This window comes from Lepeophtheirus salmonis, chromosome 14, assembly GCF_016086655.4.
Source record: "Lepeophtheirus salmonis chromosome 14, UVic_Lsal_1.4, whole genome shotgun sequence".
Taxonomy (NCBI): domain Eukaryota; kingdom Metazoa; phylum Arthropoda; class Copepoda; order Siphonostomatoida; family Caligidae; genus Lepeophtheirus; species Lepeophtheirus salmonis.
The window spans coordinates 26,046,142-26,057,621 of record NC_052144.2 but is presented as its reverse complement, the minus strand read 5'-3'; the positions used below and the strand labels follow the sequence as shown (position 1 = coordinate 26,057,621).

General features: G+C 31.5%; 1 protein-coding gene across 1 annotated transcript in view; it reads left to right on the top strand.

Moving 5' to 3' along the window:
• The first annotated feature begins 2,457 nt into the window (after window positions 1-2,457).
• The window catches only part of LOC121129548 (FMRFamide receptor), a 98,861-nt gene continuing 89,838 nt past the window's right edge, over window positions 2,458-11,480 (top strand). The window contains exon 1 of the mRNA XM_040725267.2: window positions 2,458-2,686. The gene's annotated coding sequence lies outside the window, so the exon portion shown is untranslated. The remainder of the gene's footprint in view (window positions 2,687-11,480) is intronic.

Below are 11,480 nucleotides of genomic sequence, written 5' to 3'. Positions count from 1 at the left end.
TGTACTTAAAAAACTAAATTTACTTGAAAAAACGACATTAAAATTCAAGAGACATAATACCTGCAATGAATTTTTATTTAACTTTGAACATGGAAACAAATTTCTTCCTGCTTTTAAAAATTGATTTAAAAATTATATTTTACAAATACATTTTTTAAAATACCTCTTAAAAGACCTCACCCATCATTTTTTTGTAATATTTTAAGATGGAAAATTAGTTGATATTAAAAAAAAGCTTATTGATTCCCTTCATTTCAATGACGAACATTTTCGCACAGAAAATATTTGCTTGGACAAACATATGAAACACCATTCCCTGAAGGAAGATGAAGTTTTGTTAATAAACCTTCATAATGCTTCCATGATTGAGCAAAAAACAAGAATCACATCTAAATCTTCTTGTAAAGGAAGAAAAAAATGAATAAACTTAAATCTCTGAATTTTTTTAGACAATGACAATGTTTAATTTTTATCTGAATTGAAGGGAAAGTAAGATTTGAATTGCGTTCCAAAAATAATTCTAGTTATTTGGGTGGAAAATGAAACTCAATTTTTATTCATAACTAAAAACCATGGAGGTATAATAAAAATTTAATTAAGATATTAAAAGTAGTAATTTATGTATTTTTTCATATAATAATACTAAAAATTCAATTATTAAAAAAAATCTCTATTATAGAATAACTATCTAACCCAACCAACAAGAAATTTTAGCAATATATTTCAGTTTTTAAAAATTGTATTATAAAAGTATAAAATATAATCATCATTATATTAAAAACAAATATTCTTAGTTGGTTAGGTATTGTGGTTTAAAATCAAATAGTTAGAAACTATTTAGAACAGACTATATAAATAGTAGGTTTATAGTTACATTAATATAATATTAACGTTTTTAAAATGACAATACGCTTCGTTTAATTGGACTCTATCCTATTGTTCCGATCGTTTATTACATCCAGATTTCACAGTAGTTGGATTCTGAATTGAAACTAACTTTTCTTGAAATATTGATGAAGCAATGTCATTGTAAGTTTCTTAATAACTATATGAAGTTGGAGCAAGCAATTAAATTGACCAGTAACAGTGTCCATTATTTAGATGAAAATTTCAGAAACACTAACTTTGATAATACAATACTTCAAATTAAGGAGCTCACAAATACCATAATCTGATAGCGTTGAGCAGTGGATTTTTTTTTCCTTAAGCTTTAATTATATACTATATGAAAAAGTTGAAATGTCGAATTTATATAATTAGGAGATTATCAGTCAATACGTTCCGATTCATAAAATGTATCGATATGAGGGTTATGCCGAGTCAATAATGCAATAAACAGTAAAGTAAACGACGAAAAGAGTTGTCAAATGAACGTTACGTTTTAAAAGGTTTTGGAGTCTTGGCCTAAGGATGAAAGTAAGGTTTGGACTGAATGGGGTAAGGAAAAGGGCTCAGGAGAAGTCATTGACAGGCTTATTTAATTTTTGGTGAGGGAAGCCATCCCCCTGGCCCACCGGGAAATCCCAATAACTCTATATGGCTATAATAGATGAATAGTCATAGAATATGATATATCTCCGTAGGCTTATGCTGATAACTCTTCCTCAAAAACCTCAACATGTTTCATCATTTATAAAAATATCGTAGATATAATCATATATTTTGACATTGTAGTATGAAATTAGGAAAACTTGTGGCGCTAATGATCCAGAAATGTATCCAGTTACATAGATTATTTTATACCTCCTAGATGAATTATAATATCCTACACTACTATAATTAAGGAAATACACTTGCTGTTTCGGATTAAAATTTGGCATCTTGAATCCCATATGACGACAATGAAGTAGATACTTATCTGCCTTGTGATTTGAGGAAGGAATAAGCACTCCCGAAGACTTTCTACTCTTCTGGAACTGATTCCTTTACTTTATACGAGTCACAATCATATAATTAATAGCATTTTTTAAAAGTCTTGAGTATCCCAACGGTAATAAACAATGAATGACTATCTGAGCTTCAGTGGTTAGGTAGATAGTAATCATCCATATAGTTTTGTAATTCATATTTTATCTCACCAATTAAAGGAACATTAAAAAATTTAGTCAAACACTTTAAATTTCATTATTTAGGAAATAATGTTGATCGCTTTTTATATTTTTACTGATTGTATCCCTTTTTAAATAAAAATAAGATATTAACAATAATCTTCGGCCGATTTCTTATTTCTCTAAAAACTAATAAGCTCACCGATTATTCGATGGCCCATAGTGCATAGGAATGAGTAACATAACTCCATGGATTACCAATGTTTGAACTAACATCTCTTATATAAAAGGATAATATAACTACCAACATTGGGGGAGGGAGCAGAGTTCTCTGTGAAGTGAGCGTGCTTGCTTTTTTTCCTTTACATTCTACTTTTTCTCCCTACTTTTTACAAGAAAATTTAAAAATATACACTGTTAGAACCTCAATCCATGTTACAAACCATCTCTTTCAATGTCTTCTAGAGTTATGATAAATTACATCGATAACTAGTTATTTTTTTCTGTCAAAAATTAAAATTAACATTACAACATACAATCACTATAGTGACAATTAAGAAACCATAAATAAGGAAGTGAGCTGAGATTCACACGGAAGAGCGGAAAAATCGAAATATTGACAAACATATAAGCAACAGGTATGTGGGATCTTTTCAATATATATTTTGAAGATAATATTAAGTAAAAATTATCATAAAATATTTTTAAGGTGCACAGATATTTTTATAATATGGCAATTCTAACACAAAAATATTCCAATTGCGAGCTACTACATATTTTTATACCGTTCTTGAATTATTACCCCAAATAATAGCTTTGCATAAATCTCATATTTTTTATTTGTAAAATTCAATATATTCAATATGAAACACAGACTTAGATTGGCTTAGATTTAAAAAACTGCATCTTCTAAAGTATTGAATTTTAAATGAGGAGTTTCCAAAAAATCTCAAACCCTTACTTATAATAGCATCATACTAAAAAAAAAACATTTTCCTGGTATATTTGATCAATGTAGCCTACCTTAACTAATAGTTGTTGTTTTTTAAAGTCCATTTTATAATTTATCAACATAACGACTAATATAAGTTTTCTTCTATATTTCACACTCTCTAAACTTATGTAGACGTTTATGATTTGTTGATGTCAAAATAAAGAGGTTTCCCATTGATATGGAATTGAATATTATTTTCTCTAAAGAAATGCAGACCTTTAGTTGATCTATGTATAGTCTTTATTAGTATATACATATCTCCACTATTGACCAATATTATAGGACATATCTGGGAGACTCAAGCAAACTCCCCAATTAGAGTTAACAGTCCTGTAAGATATCTTCGATAGTTCATCGTCCAATCCAAAACCTCTTCGTATGTAATTTCCCATCACTAAAAGATTCCTGCTGGTCAGAGTCTGCAGTTCCCTCAACTTGTTTCTATTAGTCATCCTTCTTGATTTCTTGTCCCCAAGATGATTGGGTATTTCGTTAAAAGCAAGGTTAATAGAAATACAAGGTCAGACCATCATGTAATCGGCCTTGCTAGAATTTTCAATCTGATGTATTGTACATACTTCTGGGCAAAACAGGCAGATTTTGACAAAACACACAACTACTCATAGTCTATGACGTCAGTATTGCTAGATTTTTCAACTTAATATATCGTAGTACATATTGCTTCGCAAGAAAAACAAATTTGGACAAAACACCCAACCACTTATCTACTATGACGTTAGTATTAAAAGCGTGGTGGAAGTCAAACCTCAGTCGTACACGCGTTATGGTATAACCTTGTATTTCTATTAACCTTCGTGAAAAGTACATAAGACTTCTTTGTTAAGTTTCTGGACAATAGCTACTGTCTCTTATTCTTTATAAGATCCATATCTAATAGTTTTTTGAATGCATATAGAACTACGAAGAAATCTTTGTCTTTTCTCCATTCCACTATCCATGGTTAGTGTTTATTAATAATTCTTATAAGAAATTTTGCGTGCATTTTGAGTATAATTTATTTAATATACAAAAACTTTGATAGACCTTATTTTTTCCAACTTCTTAAGGAAAAATGAGGCTTTTTAGGTTTGTTATGTTTTTTAAAACTTTTTTGGAAATGTGCCAATCTACAGTAATCTGGTAAATGAGTTTTGAATTTACTTGGAAGTTCCACCAAAAGAGATTTCCCAAATATGGTATAACCGATGGTTTTAACTTTTTTATATTGATACTTTGCCTTTTGGAGTACCGAATCGATATATCCAAAGTCTCACCCACAATTAATCACTTTAATTAACAATGATTCTAACGCCGTTACCACGTTAAAAAAAAAGGAATTTTGTCGGCAAATCTTTAGTTTAGTAAAACTGTTGATTTTCATTGAAAATTCATAGAGGAGTAGTCCTCTCTTTATCTGATTCCAGAGTTCCTCTTCCCCTTCACTTCATACGAAAATATAGTTGGCATTTGCATACAAATTTTCCTCCAATTGGTACTCCTAAAAAACTACTGCTTCAATTTTTTTATGAGCGTTGACGCTGATAAAGAGCCAAGTCGAATAAATAGAGTGATCAATGGTTGTCTGGTAAAGCACTAGTCTGGCCTTAAATTTCCTTAGAATACTATCACAATCTACAACTTAACACCTCTAGTACACCTGTATCTACTTGCTTTAGAATTAACTTGAGGCTTAGACTATAAAACAATTTTCTAAAAATCAATTCCAATTATTGGCCCTTGAATTTCATTTTCACGTGGCTCTTGAATAATAGTATTCGTGTTGAGAATGAGGTTGACAATTCATCTATTTTCCATAAATCCCATTTGCTCTTAAAATTATAATTTCCTTAAGTTTTGGAATCATTATTTATGCTAAAGTACCACTGATAATCTTGTATAACACTTCAAGTAAAGGGATTGGACAATAGTTTAATAAATCTTTTCTGGCTTTGCTAAGCTTAAGTAAAAAAGTAATTATTCCCAATTTTAGTATTGACAACATTTCTCCGTTTCTTCAACTATTCTCTCAGTTATCAAGTATCCCAATTTTTTACTCTCTACTGGGAGTTTCTTAAAGAAACAGGAATTTATTCCACTCATTCCAGGAGATTTGCCCCCTTTCATTTTATCTTCACTAAGACGTTCAAAGTCTAATATATCAAAAATACAACTTTTTTCCACCAGTTTCTTCTCTGTTGTATTATAAAGTTTTTCTTCCAAAAGACACATTCCGAATTTTTTTGCTAAGTCCAACTCAACTTGAGTACTTTCATTCATAACATTCAATATTGTCTTTCTGAACAGTAGGCAGAATTCCCTTATATAGGTTAGAGTCTCTTTTTATTTGTGGAAGAACATGTTCAAATCACCAATTGTTATAACTTCCTCATCCACACCTATCAAAGTTTCATGGTTCTCTATATAAAATTACGAGTAATCCTTTTTTGGGCTATATATATTTTCAATATATTTTTTAGAGACTAACTTTATTACGTCGAATAAGCCATAGTTATAATTTCTGCAATTCACACGCAAAACTTCCATCCCAAAATTTCCTTTCAGCATACTCTGCGTTTCCATTTTCCATTCTTTACACTTCCTAAAATGTGTTTATCCCACTGAGAGATACACTTGCTACACTAATTATAACAAGTAAGCTTAGTTTAATCGATTTTGTGATCCTAGAGACATGTAATACTATAAATACATAGAATGTTCTAGTGCATTCTTTGACAATTCTGTGATAAATTTTTAATAGACTTCCATTCTTATCCATATTCCTGTCTTTGGGCAAAATTGAAAATCCAGTCCGATTATCCTTGTTCCCTTTTCCTTTCTTCCCCTCCAAATTCCTTCGTCCTCCCGAATACACTTATCTGCAATAATCTAAAATCCTTGTATTTTCTAAACATAATTATCGATTATCTTCAAAACACCGTTTTCTATTAGGTTTATTATTGAACTTCTTGATTTTTCCTTGAATTAATGTCTTCAAATCTAACATCTTCTTACCTTGGAAATATAAAAGTGCTAGTCTTTTCAATTCATCAACCTGTTGGATTTGCTTAAATGCAAGTGGAATCTGATACACTTTGGTCACAGGGCCAACTTTCTCACAGTATTTCTTGAAGATGCATCTGCACTAAATCGTTTTCCAATCTGTCAGCTGTAATAAGTTTTGTAATCTTCTTAATTTCTTTGATTTGTTTTCCTTCACAAATTCTTAGTTCAATTTTATTAGGTAGTTTCATTGGGTCTTGGAGTTGTACTAAGTTTTGTTAAGTCTTGTAATAAATTATGGTTGAAAGGAAATATAGTATTTTATAACCTTAGTTGTTATTATTCGAAAACATTTCTGGCAAGGTAAAATATTTTGACAATTCTCCTTTTTTTATTCCTTCTCCATTATCATCTCCCATTATATACGATGAAAAACTATGTGTTCTTGTATTTTGAAGTTTGGTTTGCACTCTTTCATTTATACCTTTGTCTCCATTTCCTCTTATTTGTAGCTTTGACATTTCAGAACAACTATCTCCACCAACTTCCTTGCATCACTAAGAAGTTGATGTTTGGAATTAAAAAAGAGAAAAAAATGGCTCTATGATAGTTCTGGTGTCCTGTACTTTCACCTTTTACTATTTTGCCTGCTGATATTTTATTTCAAATTATTTCACCTTAAAGCCATTCTGCCTCAGGGATATTATGTTTTAATATTTTAATATATATCAACAAAAATCCATGGTTTTTTTGTTTTTTTTGGTTGAATCTGATGTTCCCTTTACAATTTTAAATAAAAATATTTATTGTTTATTACCGTAAAACGATCCTTTTTCGTTGAAATAATAATTGGATTATGCTTTTAAATCATATTATGCTTATTAGTTAATCTATATTAATAAATCAAAGTTTTTCTGTATATATAAAAAAAATGAGACATCGGGTTCAGTGTACATAGTGCTCCATGATGTATATAATCAACATATTTTGATCCAAGGAATAACAATGTGGTCGTATTAATGAAATATTGTAGGTGTGTGCGTAAGGATCATATACACCGCCCACAATATTTATGTTATTTATTTTTATACTATATAATTCATATAGCATCCAACGTGTATACAGGGTGCACTGTATATAGTACTCCCTGATGTAAGTCATACAAATATTTTTGATACAAGAAATAATAATGTAGTCATATAAATGAAATATTACAGGCGTGTGCGTATAGCAAGAGTACTGCTCTTGTTTATTTTTGTGATTCGTCTCTTATAAATATATTCACAAATCATGTGCGTAGTATATGTTCAGATTTGAATTAAATATAAGAGCTCATATATTAAAATTGATTTTTTATTAATGAGCGCTGCTTTAGACGGAAGTACTCATCAGTCATCCCAATAGCCTAATAGCCAATGATGAAAATCCGGTGTGTTTTTTTAGCTGGCCCGTCAATTTGTAAATAAAAAAGTAATTTTATTTTCCTTAGCAGTTGTCATTATTATTTAATTCCTGAGTAATGAACATCCTTTCCTAAATAGATTCAATTATATTCACAAACTGTTTGGATGTTCGTGTGTACTCATAAAATACGGAGCGTAAACCTGAGGATTTGTTGCGGACCTATAATTGTAAGTTGTTGTTGGATTGAGCGGGGAATTGGGGATTGACATTGGAGTAATTCTAGTAAATGTCCTTGTTTATATTCTTTTTTTCCTTCATCTCTTGTCATAGCTGATTGTAACTGATCTAATGAAACGTGTTGAGTTTTATTCCTTCTCTCCTCCAAAACATTCCTCAAATTATTAGGGTTACCCTTTTTATTTTCGGTTCCCTTTTTTTTCAACATGCCCATTCTACTATGGATCTTAAACATTGCTGATAACTCTGTGCAATGCTTGGTTTTACTGCGAGTAATATATAACCGAGAAACGATTATTACTTTTTCCGTTCCAATAGTTGTCCTGTTTATTTATTTTCGTATGCTCATGTTTTTACCTATTTTGTTCCTTGTCCAAAGTCATTCTATAGTGTGACTTTGATAGTATGTATGCACGGCAATTTTGAGGCATAAATCCATCATTCATCCAACATAAAACAACCATTATACTTTTTATAGAAATACACATTACATATTTTGATTAAAAAAAATGAAAGGAAACATCAATTTTAACCAAAAGTATACAATACGGACGTACATATAAATCTCATCTCATATATATCAAAGGGAAAGTACTTAGCACCGGTAGTTCAACTGCAACTGCATACATCTGATTACCTACATTGCAGTGTAAGAATATAAAAATAATTGAATTTTCTATTTTATTTCTTCCATCTGATGTGTATGTATGTTAGCATGAATATTCAAAGCCGTGTTTTTTATCAAATTAATTAACAGACTCCATGTATTTACAGTTTCTACCTCTTTATTGTTAAGCTTAATTATACTTTTTTTTTGTTTATCAGTAGCACAGCTTACATGCATATTATCGTATTTTTCCTACAATATATGTTTGTACTTATTTGATATATATATATATAGGAAAAACCACCACTTTCTTCCTCGAATAATCCGTTTTCATCAACAAACATTTTTTGTTTGTTGGAAATCTACATATTATGTTATATATGTATATTCTGTAAAGTTTGTTAATGGTACTGGAAACCGATCGTAAAAGTTGAAATTTGAACGTCTTATAAATATTTATGTAATTGCGATGTGCGGAGGATTGCCTGCAATAAAATTGGACTCCAAGATATATTCCTATCAGGAAAACTTGTATCAGTGAAAATTAGCCAACAATTATACTACGTTGTTAGCGATTTATCTACTTGTTTTTTGGTTTGTCTTTCGATCCCAAGCACAAAAAAACAACAACAATCAGATTCAGATCTGGCGAGTTTGGAAGCCAAAAGTCCAGGAAGATGAAGTCATCAAAATGGTCTTACATCCACATTAAGGCCTCCCATTGGTAAATATGCCGATCCAGAGCTTCCCCTTACTCTCTAGGACGTCTAAGCTAGCATCAGTGTTTACAATGAGACCTTGGGGGATCACATGAGGATCTATGACGTGGCCTTCGGAGCTAACCTCCCCAATCACCATGAAGTGGGTTTGGAACTTCGTATGCATAACGACAGGCACATTTTTAGTGCATAAAGCCAACCACCGGTTGTTCTAGGTTTTTAACTCTCTCTTTCTTGAAAAAGTTTTCCTTCAGACAAGAACCAGAGCATGTCTCGATGAAGTGGGTGTTCGAGGTGGTTGAGGAGCTTTTGATTTAAGCGCTATTTCTTGTTTTTTTTTTGTCAAGATATGGATCTTTCTTATCTTGTATGAGCAGCAAAAAAGTTTTTCGTGGATGCAGAGCCAGATCAGCAACTATGAAAGGTCATCTGATAAAGCAATTGGCCTGATAGACTTTACTGGATTCTAAATGACAATTTGCTGGACTCTGATCACAAATTCCAACGTTTGGATATAGCCACTTTGATCTTTGACCTCATCCTGCATTGCTGTTGCCCAAAATCAACTTTATATGCCTCAAATTCCCTCCTAATCTTGCCAACGAACGTTGCACTGATTCCCAGAGTTCGAACAATTGTTATGTCATATTTTTGAGTACGGATTCCAAGGTGGACTCCGTGTTTTCCCCAAATATTTGAGAAAACTATTCCGTTTTTATTCTATTTTTTTCCATGTTGAGTAGGTTTAAACAAGTTATCTAACAAAAAAATCAGCCTTGCTGAAAAAAGTAACTTCAATCCTTCTTATAAGTCTTTAAAAATTATATGACTAAAAATATAAGATGAAATAACTTTTATACTAATATATGGTATGTTACTTTAAAAACTCATTTGAGATTCATTTTAAAAAAGGCATTGAAAAGTCGTGTGTGCCTGAAATTTTTTTTTCACTATATATTAGCGTAGGATAAATTAAAAAGAAAATATTTAGACCAGCCAATGCTTATTGTTTAAAAATAAGGGCAATCTAACCTGCAGACAAAAAAACAAACTGTAAACAAAAATTAAATACAGCAGACACGTCTATCAAAAAGTTTCTACCATGAGACAGTATTTATCTATAAACATTTAACTTTTGTCGTCACAACATAAAAATACTTATGTTTTCATCCTCGAGAAGATTATAACGGTGAATAACTACCAAATTTTGAAGGGCTTATTTCATTCTTTTTTCTCCATCTTTTAAGATGAGAATACATGCATTTGATCGATATAAAAAATAACTAAAATGGTTGTTTCAATAGATGATTTTATTGGGACATTTTAACAAAGGACATAAGTTAATACTGGGTAAGATATAATTATACAAGTCCCTTTCTATTAGTGACAGAATAACATGATGTTAATGAAATTGTTGGACTTTGATTGAAGAATACATATTTTTTTCTTTTGTATTTTACTTAAATAAATAATTTAAGACGTCTGGAAGTGGGCGATGCTTGAAGTAGAAGGTAAAAAGTATCGCTGATGAGATAAATGAATAGCGTTCTAACTAAAACGTAAAGAGCATACGGAATAGCTATAGGCTTAGGGGCCACGATCGAAGAAAATAAAATTATCAAAATAATTATCTACATGAAAAAGTGGGGGGGAATGGAGATTAGGGGGATAGTGACAGTGGGGTGAGATCTGTAAATGATAGGGGGAGTTATCCTCTTTTGCTGATGCTGAAGAATCATCAACCCCCTTACTCATTCAATCCAAAAAGGAGCACCGACGGAGATCCCTTCCAAGTTGAGCCATCAACTATTGGGGACAACTTTCCTTGGCAAGACCACATAGACAAATGTCAGGGGATCGAAGAGAGACAGAAATAGCACATACCTTTCGAAACCCTCTTCAAGATCCAATCTTCCAATGTATTAAAAATATCAAATCTCGCATGAAGTCTTTTTCGCAGAGGGGCCATACAAGGACGGGTAGACGCGATCTGTAGAGAAAGTATTTTAGGAAGAAAAATAGTATCGCATAATTTGAAAGACTGAAGCTCTCTGAAGTATATACTACAAGAAATTAGCCAAGGTGTGGAGTCATAAATTGGGTAGGGGTCCTCCCAACCAAGAACTTGCATATGGTTTTGGGGGACCTAGCGATCTCGAGCGATTGACATCCAAATGATTAAAAAACTACAATGTTTACTATCCAGGGCAAAATATAACAATGTTTATCCCACAAGGAGTTTTCTTCGTGCTCCTCTAAAGGAGGCTGTGTGGACTAGCTTGGTTGAGGGGAGATAATAAGATTGAGTGAGAGGAAACGAATAAAATATAGCATCTTTACTGGTGTTGTTTCTTAAAGCCAGAGTTCGACGATTAAGAATTTATTTTGTACCTTGGAATAAAAAAACTGGATCATATCATCTGTCCTTCTTCGGTCTTTTCTCTTCTCTTATGAGAACCAAGATGTTGTAT